The 14571-nt window shown below is 46.0% G+C and overlaps 1 long non-coding RNA gene across 1 annotated transcript in view; it reads left to right on the top strand.

Moving 5' to 3' along the window:
- LOC141373175 (uncharacterized) overlaps positions 1-14571 on the top strand; it is a 90987-nt gene that overhangs the window by 66277 nt on the left and 10139 nt on the right. The window contains exon 3 of the long non-coding RNA XR_012378880.1: positions 6944-7074. This is a non-coding gene — a long non-coding RNA (uncharacterized lncRNA). The remainder of the gene's footprint in view (positions 1-6943; positions 7075-14571) is intronic.

Genomic DNA, 14571 nt, shown 5'->3' with positions numbered 1-14571 from the left:
CCAGTATTGGCCATTGGGAATTCTGTGCTCCTTTGACATACCCATCAATGTGGGTTACTTTATTTTAATTTTTTTTAGTCCTTTCTTTTTTTAAAAAAAGATTTTATTTATTTATTTATATGAGCTCCTCGCTGAGCCGGGAGCCCAACGTGGGACTCGATCCCAGGACTCTGGGATCATGACCCGAGCCAAAGGCAGTCACTTAACCAACTGAGTCACCCAGGCGCCCAGTCCTTTCTTACTCTATGGCATTAGAAGATCTCTAGGCTCATTTTGTATATTTCACACCCTAGTCCTAGAATCAGCCATTTCTTCAAGGAAACCTGGGCAACTCTCCTTTTATTGGAGAATGGTATTAGAAATAAAGATCTGGGGGGCGCCTGGGTGGCTCAGTCTACTGGGCATCTGACTCTTGATTTTGGCTCGGGTCATGATCTCAGGGTCGTGGGATAGAGCCCCGCACTGGGCTCTGTGCTCAGTGTGGAGTCTGCTTGTCCTTCCTCTGCTCCTCCCTGGCACCCTCTCTCTCTCTCAGATCAATAAATGAATAAATGAATAAATATCTGGGCACAAGGTGTGCTCCTTGCTGCTGGGATATCTTTTCTTCTAGTCCCCCTCAGCTGACAGAACAAAGACATATGTGTGCATATATTAACCTGTGTGTATACACATACCTATAAATATTCTATATGCCACCATCTGTGTCTATATTAAGCTAAACATGAGTTCATACTGATGCCTCAAACTCTAATCCATTACCATATGGATTATTCTAGCTTCCTCCCTTTGCCTTTCTGTAAATTTCCACTCCAACAGCGAGAAACCTGGTTCTGCAGGAACTCTTTTATGCGGATAAACAATGTTAACATTTTGGTGAAATTTGGGGGCACCTGGGTGGCTCAGTCGTTAAGCATCTGCCTTCGGCTCAGATCATGATCCCAGGGTCCTGGGATGGAGCCCCGCATCAGGCTCCCTGCTCCGTAGGAAGCCTGCTTCTCCCTCTCCCACTCCCCCTACTTGTGTTCCCTCTCTCGCTGTGTCTCTCTCTATCAAATAAATAAATAAAATCTTTAAAAAAAAAAAGAAACATTTTGGTGAAATTTTTCAAACGTCTCTGTCTTTGTCTTGCTCTGTGTTCTTGCCTTTCTGCTAATATTTTTCTAAATATAGATATGTATATATATAAATATGTATATGTATATATGAATATGTATAATATATTTTTAATTTTCACATATATGGTACTTACCTTACATATTGCCCCATAACGTGCTTTTTCCTACTAAATACATTTCAGCAATAACTTTCCAAGTTAAATTCTGATGTACATTTTTGTTTTTAAAAATATGTATTCCATAAATTAACCCCTTATTCATGAATGCTTTGGCTGTTCCCAATTTTGTCACTATTACAAACAATGCTACAGTGCAAAATCCTTCTGCACATTATCTCTGTAGACAATATTCCTAGAAAGAGAATTTATTCTGAGATAGGAGTCTAAATTTTTCAGAGCACTTCCGGGAACATACAATTTTATTTACACTGAACTTCCAGGAGTGAGCCCCAGTGTGATGGTTGATTTGGGGGCTCCCTGGTGGGGGTCATGTCTGTTTTCACCTTCACAGCAGAACGGTTGCCTTCTGTCCTGCTGGCTGCCCTTCAGTCAGAGCCTGGGATCTCCCTAATGTCAGGGTGTGGGGCTTGAACTTGATAGTTCTCTGGCCTAGTCTGACCTTACCCAGGGGCCAACTGATGAAATCTGTGACCCTTGGTTTCCCCTTTCCCCCCATGCTCCTCTACTCCAGCATTTCTGTAGATTGCACTCTGTCCTAACTGGCCATGAAAGCTCTGAGTGCCTCAGCCCCTGCTTGATTCCCAGAGCACCATTATCACAATCTTTATGTATCTGGGATGGGCGACTCAATTTGCAGATCAGGCAAAAAAGAATAGAAATTAGATTAAATCTTCACTCAAAACTTGAAACTAAACCCAGGGCAAGACCTCCTCGAAAGTGCCAGGGAAAGGCTTTGCCTGACATCCTGTGGTGCTGATTATCTCTGCTCTGGTGTCTAAGCGGCTTGCTGCTTGCTGAAAAGAGCACAGAGGCCTTTCTTAGAGGTCTTTTCATTAAAGAAATTCTCAAGGATTAGAAGTCTTCCATGAAATGGCAAAATGCCAGGTACTGGGGCCTGGGACCCCTCCTGAACTCATACTATGTGGGTGGACATTTACTTCCCTCGGGCATTTGTTGTGAGGATTAGAGAAGATAACTTGGTGCATTTGGCATAGAGTAGGTATTCAGTAAATAATAACAACTAAAAATAGCTAATATTTATCAGGGGCTTATTATGCACCAGAGACTGTTCTAAGCATTTTACATGTGCTAACTGATTTTATCCCCATGACAATACTGTGAAAAAAATCCCACCACAAATTTGGGGGGATTTTTTCCCCCAAATCTTATAGATGAGGAAAATGAGACATGAAAAGATAAAGCAATCTGCCCAAGGTCACACAGACAGTAAGGGAAAGGGCGAGGATTTAAGGTTAGCCACCATCCCCAGAGTTTCTGTCTTCTTCCCAGTCTGCTGGCTCTCAGGAAACAGCGGTCCCTAGTGGAATGAACGCTGCCTTTGGAATCCGTGGCAGACACTGCTAGATGCCTCCTCAATATCCATTCTCCCCTACTTCCTTACTCACTGAGCCCCAATATATTTTGCAGGATGGTAATATGCCCAATTAAAAACAAACACCTCCACAGACTTTCTGGCAGGTAGAGTGGACATGTGACACAGTCTGACCCATGAGATGTAAGCCAAAAGGACAGACCTGGCTGGAGCTCACGTTTCCATCTTGTCCCTTCCCCCTGCTCGTAATGCCTGGAAGTTCAGGAGCCTTCTCATGAGCAAAAGGGTGAAAGCCATCTGGCAAGGATGGAGAAGCAGAAAGACAGAGGGATCCTGTCAACAGCATTGCAAAACCATCCAGAAGTCCTGGAGGGCTTACATCTGACCCTTCTGGGAAAGAGAATAATTATCCCCCTTTTACTGAAGCCACTCTAAGCCTGGTTTCTCTTACCTACAGCCCGTAGCAATCATAACTGATAGAAAATCCCAGCTGTACTAGTAGGTCCCTCAAGGGAGGGTGGTGTATGTGCATGTCTGTGTTCTGCCTCATTAAGATCTGAGCCTCAGTTTATTTATTTGCTCTTATTTTTCAAGTTACATCTGATAATATCTGGAGAAGCAGGTGCACAGCCGTTACTAGCATCAGGGGAAGGAGGAGAATGCGAGGAAGAGAGGAGTGGGGGAGAAAGGGAGGGAAGGAGGAAGGGGAGGAGCCGGGCAAGGGGGGAGGAAGGGAGGAGAGAGCTAGGGAAGGGCTTTCTCCCCGCTGGTCATGGGCACCCTGCTGGGATGTGACACAAAGCAGGCTTGTCTCTTCTCAGGCCACACGGAGTCAGCCTCTGTGACGCCTAGGAGTTTTGTGTTCCCCTGGCCTTGTCTTTACTTCCTTTTCTCCAGCCCCTTCCCTCTCCCAGTCTCTGTTTTATCTTGCCGACGCTCCCTGTGGTCAAGCCAAGGAGGCCCTCAATTCTGAGTCCATCTGACCAGGGCAAAAGGGGGAGCCCCTACAGTTCCCTACGTGGGGTTGGCTCAGTGGGGTTCTGAGACCGGTAAAATTGACAGCAGTAAGAGCGTGGGTACAGGAGCTAGATGACATGGGTTCAAGTCCCGCTCTGTCACTTACCAGCTGCGTGACTCTGGAGAAGTCACTTAGCCTCTCTGTACCATAGATTGCTTATTTCTAAAATGAAGATAATAACAAGACCTATTTCACAGAGTTTTTGCGAGCTTATATGTAAAACATTCAGAATAGTTGTTCTCAACTGGGGACAATTTTGCCCCTACCTTCACCCCCGAAGGGCATTTGGCAGTGTCTGGAGACATTTTTGGCGGTCACAACTGGAGGAGGGGTATCACGGGCATTTTTCTAGTGGGTAGAGTTCAAGGATGCTGCTGAACATCCTACAGTGCACAGGACAGCCCCCCACACAAAGAATTATCCAGCCCAAGTGTCAATAGTGATATGGTTGAGAAATCCTGACTTAAGACAATGCCTTGCTTATAAGTGCTACTACATAAGTTGGTGTGACTTTGATATTTTATGCTAAAGATTCCTTTTCCACTCAGAGTGAAGATAGAAGAGAATAAAATGGGGAAAGGGAACCAACAGCTCTGCTCTACCATGTATATGAGGGTGTAATGATGAGAACTTTTAAAAAGGGTCTTTAAAAAGTCTAATACAGTGCCTGGCACGTAGCAGGTGCTCAGTAAACACGAGACGTTAGGACTACCCCACCTTTGTCACTGATCACAGGGACTGTTATTCATCTTTTTGTGAGCTGGAATTGCTTTGTATTTTTCTGAAGCCTTTTGATAACAGAATAAGGGTATGTGTGTTGGGGGGGCATGGAGTTAAGCATGGGGAGGGATGGAGTTCTCCACAGAGAATGCTGCCATTCAAGGAAGGGGAGTTGGCGGGCTTGGTCTTGGGTGGATTGTGGGGGTGGGGGTGGCTGTTAGGACTGAAGCATCCTGTGGCTAACCATTCAGAGCAGAGGTCAGCAAACAGTTTCTGTAAAAGGCCACATAGTTTAATCTTTGTGAGCCAAGAAGCAAAACCAAGAATATTATGTAGGTAATCATGTAAAAAGAAGAGAGGCAAATCCCCATAATCTCTTAAGAAAATAAAAAATCTTATTTATGTACTTCAATTTGAATTTGATATAATTTTCCTTTTTTTTAAAGATTTTATTTATTTATTTGACAGAGAGAGAGATAGCGAGAGAGGGAACACAAGCAGGGGGAGTGGGAGAGGGAGAAGCAGGCCTCCCGCTGAGCAGGGAGCCCGATGCGGGGCTCGATCCCAGGACCCTGGGATCATGACCTGAGCCGAAGGCAGAAGCTTAACAACTGAGCCACCCAGGCGCCCTGAATTTGATATAATTTTTATATCATGAAACATTTTTCTTCTTTTGATTATTTTTCAGGCATTTAAAAATGCAAAATCCAGGGACACATAAGTGGCTCAGTCGGTTAAGCGTCTGCCTTCAGCTCAGGTCATGATCCCAGGGTCCTGGGATTGAGTGCCGAATTGGGCTCCCTGCTCAGCAGCCGGGAGCCTGCTTCTCCCTCTGCCTCTGCTGCTCCCTCTGCTCATGCTCTCTCTCTCTCTATCAAATAAATAAAATCTTTATAAAAAATGTGAAATCCAATCTTCACTCCTGAGCCATACCAAAACAGGAAGTGGACTGGATTTGGCCTATGAGCCATAGTTTGTCCAGCCCCTGGCTTGGAGCGTCATCACCTCAGCCTGCGACTGTTCTCCCCCTGAACCCGTAGCCTGGTTCTCTGTCACCAATTCTGGTCATTCCCTGTTCAGTTCCCCAGGAGCAGACTTACGGCAAAATAGCCTGTCATTGCCTAGGGCACTGGACTGGGCACACAAATGGGCAAAGTGTCTGTCCCTGCCCTGGCATTGCTCACCACTGCGGGGAGACGGCCACAAATCAAGACAGTAAGAGGGCACCGTGGTACAGCACCACAGGGCAAAGGGTATGGGGGAAGGAGCCTTCGCGGCCCTCGGCGAGCTTGGAGCCTGTGTATGTGGGGGAGGGTCCCGGAAGCCACAAGCTTGAGCTGAGACCTGAAGCATAGGTAGGAGTTTTCTAGAGAAGGGGTGGGGGTGTAAATTTTCCGGGAGAAAATCATGTAAATGATGGCAAGGGGACAAGCGGCGTCCGTGTTCGGGAACCTAGAGGTAAGTGTTTTTACTGCTGGGATGCAGGTGGCGGAGGGGCAGCAGCTCGCTAGACGTGACCCCAGCAGGCAAGGTGGAGTGTGCAGCCCTGTGGCCCAGAGTCTGGGACCCGCCAGGACCCTGCCTGGTGCCACCCACCTGGACCTCTGTGAATCACCTCACCTTAGACAGGGCCGAAGCCGCTCCTTGCCCGCCCGGCAGCCCACCACTCTGTGCCCGGCTGCTGGTCCACCTGCCCCAGCCCAGAGAACTCCCCAGTCTTCTGGCTTCTGCAGAAAGAAGCACTAACTTCTGGTTAATAAAATGGTTCCCTGGAATCTGGCCCGCTTCCTCTCCTTCCTGCTTCCCAGTGAGGTGTAGACTCAACCTTTTTCTCCTCATCTGATTCGGAAGGGGGGACAGTGGAGGTGCTACACTTGCACATTCTTACCTAATTGATCTAGAGGACCGGGCAATTCTACGATGTCCTTGCATTTCGAAGTTTCGCGGGAGCCCTGCTTCGGTGACAGCTGCAGCGAGCACGTTTTGGAGGACGTGTGACTGGAGGTGTCAGGCGTCAGCTCACATTCGGCTGGAGGCCGTTTCCCCATTTCAGATTTGGGATTTCGATTCTGTTACTATCCGGTTGGTTGTATTTTTTGCAAGGTCTGTAGGGAAGGTCCCAATGTGAGGAACTAGAAGATATCTAAGATTTTAGAAAGTGAGTGAATTGGAACCCTTATACATCCCTAGTGAGAATGTAAAACTTGGTGCACTTGCTGAGGAAAGCATATTGGCAGTTCCTCAAAAAATGTTAAACATTTGATGAAGCAATTTCACTCCTAGCTATATACCCAAGAGAAACGAAACCATATGTTCACACAAAGACTTGTACACAAATTTCAGAGCAGCCAAATATTCATCATTGCCAAAAAGTGGAAACAACCTAATATCCATCGACCGATGAATGGATCAACAAATGCAGGATGCAGTATAGCAGAGTATCATTCAGCCATAAAACAGGAAGGAAATACAGACACGCACTGTAACGTGGATGGCCTTGAAAGCATCATACAAAGTGAATGAAGCCAGACACAAAAGACCACACATTATGTGATTTCATTTTTTTTTTTTTTTTTAGGGCTCCAACTCACAACCGTGAGATCAAGACCTATGCCGATATCAAGAGTCAGGCACTTAACTGACTGAGCCCCCCTGGTGCCCTATGATTTCATTCCTATGAAATAGTCAGAATAGGCACATCTGCAGATGGTAAGTAGAGCAGCAGCCGCCGGGGTTTGGGGGGAGGGGTGAATGGGGAGTGACTGTTTAATGGGTATGGGTTTCCTTGGGGCTGGCGAACACGTCCTGGAAAGAGACTGTGGTGATGGTTACATGACACTGTGAACGTAAGAAAAGCCATGAAATTGTATACTTTAAAAATAGTTAAACAGTGAATTTCATGTTATATGAATTTTATCTCAATTAAAAAAAAAAGTGAGTGAAGTCAGCTTTCGGCTTCCTGTGTGGGTAGAGCTCCCCGGTGAAGCAGTGGTGTTTCTCATGTCCTTACATCCTGGCTCGTACAGACCCTGAAGCCTGGTGGGCCTGGATCCACCTTAGGACCCTCCTGCAGAATAGGACAAAACGTAAGATCGGCCTCCCTCTGATCCCTGGAGCAGGCAATAACTTCTCCCCTGTGAAAGCATGGGGACAGACATTAACATTTTTATATTTCATCTGTTATTCAGAGGGACTTTGGTGTCTACACTCGGTTTGCCCCTTTGCTCTGGAGGCCCAGGACTTGTGCCAGGCCTCTGATGAGGAAAGGCGTCTTTCCTCTTTCACCTCGCATGTCCATGGTCTCTCTCCACAGTCTGTCCCCTGCAAGGAGGGACCATTTACAGACTCACACTTTCCACGGACATTTGTTTAGACTTTTGTGTCAGGTTCTGTCCCGGGCCTGAGGGTCCAAAGATGAACAAGGAAGAGTCCCTGCTCTCAAGGACCCGGTGGGGGAGGCAGAAAGGTGGCTGAGCAGCACTGGTGTGATATAGGACATGCGTGAGGTGATGGGAGGAAGGGCCCAAGGGGAGACACATGCACAGGGCCTGGAGGGACAAGCAAGAATTCGTCAAGGAGACAAGGCAAAGAGACAGGCTTTCCAAAGCCATGGATGTGTGAAACGGCCTGACACACTGAGTCAGAGTTGAAAATGGGGTCGGGGGTGGGTGAGTAGATGAGCAGATGAAGTTGGACCACTAGACAGGGGCAAAGCTTGGAAAGCCTTGTTCACTAGCCTGAGTTTAGAATGGATCCTGATAGTGGAGGGAAACTACTTACGGAATTTAGAAAGGGAAGTTCCATCATTAGATTTGCATTTCATGATGGGGTTACATATTGGGAGCAAAACAGAGGCTAGATTGGAGAAAGAGTTGGCATGCGGGTTGGCAGGAGGCTGCTGCAGAGTCCATGCAAGATGATGGAGCCAGACAAAGGCCATGGGCATGGAGGAACCTAGGGCAGAACTGGCTGGGCTGAGAGGCTGAGTGGCGGGGGTGGTGCAGGATGGTGGGGGTAATAGGGGAGAGCAGTTCTGGGAGGCTCCCGGACTTCTGACTTGGGTAGGAGTCATTATGTGACAAGGGACCCAGAAGAGGAGCAGATTGAGAAGGCAGATGACAAGCTGAGTTTGGGGCACGGTGAGCCTAAGAGCCTGAGGCACGTCCAAGTGGAAAGGTCAAGCAGGCCAGCAGGTGAAGGGTTGGCACTTAGGTTGGAAGGCTAGGTGACTTCTACGTGTGTTTCCCTGCGTGCATGTCCCATTTCTCCCCAGGAGTTCAGTTTTGGGAACTGTGACCTGGAAGCTGCTGGTACCTGCTCCTGTCAAGGTTATTCTGGTTTAAACTCTTTCTCCCTGTTGGCATGTGATTTCATGCTTTTCACTTCTCCCTTTAAATGGAAATGCAGAAAATGATCTTCGCCCTCCAGTGGGGATTGAGATTTTTTTTTTTTTCCTTTCTCAGCTCTGACACCTGCTACTGTTTTGCTTGCTATTAAAGGTCTGCGTGACCGGGTGGCATGCCTCAGGCAGTGCTAAATGGGTGTGTGGGAGGGCCGGGAGAAGTGTCGGGAGAGAGGTGTTAGAAAGTGACTCACAGCCCCCAGAGCAAGGACGGGCAGGCTGGGGCTGGGGAACCAGAGTGACAGTTTCCCAGCAAGGACCCATGGTATGTGCCCCAGAATAAAAGGGCCACCCCTACCCTGGCATCCAAGGCTCTGCAGCTCTTTCCAGGACTCCTTCCTCCCACTCTCATCCACCTGCTGGGCACACCATGTTCTGCCTTGTCGAAGGTCGCACAGCTCGTACACAGTGGAACCCGAATACAAAGTCAGGTCACCTGTGGCGGTCTGCCCTTTATCCCTCCACTACAATGCCTCTGTCACCATGACGAATGATCCCATCAGGGTGAGAATAAAGGGCAAGCTACCTGCCGACCCAACCCAACCCTACTTGGCTCCAACCATGAGTGACTGGAGTGAGGGGTTCCATCTGTAAGGCCAAGCCATCAGGAGAGAGAGAATAGGGTAGGATCTTTGGTGCAGCCCCTTGCCCTCTCTCCCCTGGGAGCCTGCCACTGCCTTGGGCTTCCCTTGGGCTTCAGCTCTGCTCAGGCTGCAGAGGGAGGTGGGAGCCACCTTCTTTCTAGTCCTGGCTTATTTGCCAATTTATTCTCTTGCAAACAAATCCTGCCTTGTGGTATTGTTGCTGTAATGGGAAAGAGGTTCATCTATTTCCAATTCTGTACTTTGGGCAGACTTTTAAGGGATCTGTCTGTTTTCAGTTCCATATTAATCTGCTTCCTGCCACAGCTCCAAATATCTTCTGCTCATAAATGTGGGCCATTTTACTTAAGGGCTGGGGGTGGACAGGAGATAATATTTCACTTGTTACATTTTCAAAATGGGGCAAGGTTAAAGGGACTTGTCCTAGCTCAAGACAATACCTGAAGGGATTTGGACAAGATAAAAACCCAAATCCTTTACCTATGAAAATCCTTTGCTCAACAGAGCTGATAAAACCATATGTACCTGTGTGTGTGTGTGTGCACTCACGTACGTGCCCATGCAGACTTGCACATTCAAGCTGTTGAGAGCTCAGACTACCCCTCCCTGGTCAGCAGTACTTCCTTACTGGAGAGATGAGGAGTCTCAGTGATGCTCAAGGCTTCCTTTTTATCTGGGAACACTGCAGGTCTTCGAAGGACGAAATCAAGCAGTAGGAGATCTTTTCCTCGTGCTCTTGAGGTTGGCCTAGGGCACATTTTTCAACATCTTCTTTCTGTTTCCCCCAGAGAGCTCTAGGCTGAGACCCTGCTGGTTAGAAATCCTACCTCACAAGGCTTTGCTGGCATTTAATTCCCCTAATCCATATGATGCCATGGCATTATCTCATGTTTAACAAATGAAAACAACACATCTTGGCCTTGGCGGGCAGACCCATCAGAGGAAGGCTGTTGGAGGCCAGGGGTGGGATCTCGGAATGGACCCGGGAGTTCTGCAGCTACACACCCCACCCCGCATCTGCTGCACTAACCATTGCTCCCCTATGCCCATCCCTGCTGAGCTTAAGGAGGTGCAATTCTAACCCAGAAAAGAAGATTTAAGTATCATTAATTTTCTGCCCGGAAACATTGTTCATTAAAACCCTCATGTTCCAATCTTTTTTTTTTTTTTTGTAGATTACATTTCTTGATTGATCTCCCCCCTCCTCAAATGGGAGCCTAGTGACTTGCAATTACCATTATCTGAGAGAAGATGTGTTTGCGTACATAGTCAGGGGCTTAGATGTGCTTATTATCTGTAGAGTGTGTTTTGTGCTCTCCCAGGTTTTTCCTTGCCTACATGATGCTACTTAAAATCTGCTGTGTAATCTTCGCACCCTGGGTGTCATTTGCTTTCAGACTTCTGGGCCTTCAGATCCACGTATGGCCTGCCCATCTATGTATTATTCATAGACACACCTGTTCTCAAGAAAGAAACCAAATAGAGATTAATTAATTTGTTTATTTTTTTTTATTTGGAAGGAGGAATCACAGCTCTGGTTTGTAAACTTGTTGCCCCCTCCACTCATAAGCTATTCCCAAAACATCTCTCAGAAGTCCATCTCTCCACAGCAAAAGACTGCCTCCTCTCCAAAGGGGACCCCAAGAGCCCTGTTGGGGGACCTCTGCCCGGAGACATACCTCCGTGATCCCTGATGTTGCTCAGTTGTGTTCTTTGCCTGACAGGGATGGCTCAGCTGTGAGAGCAGCCCTGCATCATTGGAAAGCATTTCATTTTGATATAAAAAAAATTTCCAGGGGAACCTGGGTGGCTTAGGCAGTTAAGCATCCAACTTGTGATTTCGGCTCAGGTCATGATCTCAGGGTCATGAGATTGAGCCCCTAGTCGTGGAGTCATCCTCTGGTTCCACGCTCAGCGGGGAATCTGCTTGAGGATTCTTTCCCTCCCTCTCCCTCTGCCCCTCCACCCTCTAATATAGATAAATAAATCCTTTTCAAAAAATTTACAGAATTTAGAAGATGGAGCACATTGTATCCTGGGAGAATTTTGCAAGGCTTACATTATCGTCAGACTTTAACCTTTGCTATTATTGATTGGTTTTCTTCCTAAAATTAACTTTAAAAATATTTGAAGTAGTCTTACCTTTGAGGATTATTCCTAATCTCTTAGTAATTCCTTTAGTGTGTATTTATCTTTGAGCTTCTCGGTTGCACTGGCTTGAATAACACCTCATCCTGTGGTAGATTTTTTGCTCCCTGAGTGAACCAGCTGTCATTTTGTCACAGAGCATTATGGCAGGTGGGCATGACCTGGGGGGCAGAGAAACCCAAGAAAGCTCCTGACAGGAAGTTGATGTTCTGAAGTTAACAAAACTACAAAGATGTTGGTGACTTTGTAACACAGTTTAAATGGTTGGAAGCGTAGCCCCTGGGTTTAGAACAAACTCTCCCACGTATTGGTCAACAGACTTGGGACAGGTGATTTAACATCTCTGAACGTACGTAACCTCATCTGGACAAAGAGAGAGGGAGAGAATAATAAGTAAGATATTAGATTTTAGTGTCAGATGTCTTCTGTAAGTGTTAGGGACTGCATTATTACTGCTGAGTTTGTAAGCCAAGATTTAAAACCTGACACTGACTGGGAGATGGAGCCCAGGATGGTTTGCTGTGAGGACAGTCATCTCCATGACAACCACAGTGCCCTCCACTTAGCAGGTTGCCCGACAAATCACCCAAGGCGCCATTTTGCTTATAGCTCAAAGATGCCCTGGCCCTTCCAGGGGCTTTACGAATGAAGAGTAAGGAAGGTTTTCTTCTTTTTAATACAAGAATAGATTTTATTAATTTTAACTTTACGAGTAATACAGGAATATATTCTCTTTTTAAAAAAATTAAGCATTCCAGAGAAGGCTGATGTCTCCTTCGCACACCATCTCCAGCCCTCATTGCTACCCTGGGGGAAACACACACCATCAGTTTGTCGTGTCATCTTCTACACGTTTTACCGTGCATCGAAGGCCCACAGGAAAAAAAAATATTGTTTAAGGTGCATGGGTGTGTTTATTATAAGTTATCACATTCTGTGTCATATTACAGCTTGATTTTTGTACACACCACAATAGGTCTTGAAGATCTTTCCACGTCAATACATATAGAACGTTTTAAAAAAAAAAAACTGCTCTCCGGATCTGTGTGTGTGGTATGGATGAACCACACTTTATTTAGCCAATCCCATTTTGATGGTCACTTAAGTTATTTCCAACATGTTGCTATTGCAAACAAAGCTGACACAAACATCCTTGGTCCTGCCTTCTGAGCACTTGGATAATTGTTTTTTGGGGGGAGATATGGAGAAGCCGAATCATTGACTTGTAGTACATGAATGTTTTTCACTTTAACAGATACTGTCAAATTACTCTAAAAAGTGATCATACCAGCTTACAATCCCACCTATACAGCATGGAAATTTTTTTTCCTCTTTCACTTTTTCCAATATAGTAGGTAAAAATAATTTCCCTCATGTTTGAATTTCCATTTTTCTGATTACCAGTAAAATGGAATATTTTGGTCAGTCATTTTGGGGCCATTTATATTTCTTTTTTATTTATATTTTACATTTTTTATTTCATAAAAATTTTACAGTTGTATTTTACATTTATATTTTCATGAATTAGAGTTTTATATCTAGACTATTTTTCTATTGGAATATTTTTTGGTTTTTATTTGATCTGAAGAAGTTCTTTATGTATTCTGGGTACTGCTCCTTTGTCACAAGTACTTTCTCCTTTTGTTCCTTTGCTTTGTTTATGGTGTCTTCTGTCATACAGAAGTTCTGGTATTTGATGTAGTCAAATTATCGGTCTTTTCTGTTTTTGTGCCTTGTTTAGAAATCCTTTTCTATACCAAGTCATGAAAAAAAAATCTTCCTGCATCATATTAAAATGTTTCCTTGCATCTAGGTTGTTACTGAGAGGGATATTCTAGGTAGGTAAGTAACACATTATCTACGTGGCAGGTGTAGCTACAGCCCAGGTAGCAGGCTCAGACCCTGACAGCTCCGAACTGGCCAACTCAACCCTCACAGAAGACTTGCGCAAGTGTAACAGTTTCCAGCAGAGGGCAGTGTCTGAACGGCTCTGCCTCCCTATATTGGGGCTCTCAGGGGTTCCCTGACTCACCAAAGGGAACATTTCAACTGCTCTAAAATTAGCAAATGCCAGTGAAAAGAAAATATGTCTAGTCAGGGAAAAGACCAGGGGCAAAGTCTGTTGCGAGTGTGCTACACAGTGGGAAATAAAATAGGGCCAAGGGGAGAGTGTCCTGGGTACTCTGTGTGTTATGGCTGCATCTGGGGAAAGAACAGATCAAAGTTAGCCAGGATCACAGAGAGTTTTCTCCAAGGGAAGCTTTGATGTCTGCTTAAGTCTGGTCCACACACTTGAGATGAAAGCTCAAGTTTTACAGAGGAAATGTTATTTACTGGACAAACAAGAGGCAGGATGGGAACGTGCGATCCCCAAACTTAACCTTTTTGATTCCATCAATAATGTAAGCCCTGGCTCCTTCATTGGGGAAACTGAGGAAACACCAGACAGACAGTGCTGCTCAGTCCAGTTCTCACCCCATCTCACCCCAGGCACATCCTGGGCTAGCAGGTGTGTTCTATTGCTTGTTTGTTTAATACTATCAATGTGGGATTAACTGTACCATCATGAACCTGGAAGAGCTTTGGCGGTGAAATGCAAAGATGTTAATAAATCTACTGATCCACATAAACTTGCAAATCTGACTCAGCCTCTCAGCTCACGTGCTGGGTTCTCTCTGTTGTTCCTGCTCATCCATTCTCTACCTCTCCTGCCCTGCTTTGTGCCCGGGGAGGCTGCCTGTGTGGATGGCGTCACAGTCCCTTGTTCATTGGTTTCTGGTTTGGACGGACTGATGAGAAACACCTGCAGGAAGGGAGGTTTGCATATTTACTCCCCAGGCTCCCTCCCTGCTGGGCTCTAGCTGGCAGCAGCTTCATTTCCTTGCAGATTCGGGGTAATCCTACAGCTCTAGGAAAGACTAACCACGCTCTCTTCTTCCCCTATCATGCCTTTAGGTGGGAGAGCTTTCCAGATAGTCTGGGTGCTTCACTATCCTGTGTTGGCCTCCTTTATTCCTTCATTAACTGCTCTTCAATCATCTCTTCTGAGTGCAC

Source organism: Callorhinus ursinus, unplaced genomic scaffold (genome assembly GCF_003265705.2).
Source record: "Callorhinus ursinus isolate GAN/ISIS: 27379988/994484 unplaced genomic scaffold, GSC_fseal_2.0 scaffold8, whole genome shotgun sequence".
Classification (NCBI taxonomy): Eukaryota; Metazoa; Chordata; class Mammalia; order Carnivora; family Otariidae; genus Callorhinus; species Callorhinus ursinus.
This window is presented reverse-complemented; position numbering and strand designations above follow the sequence as displayed.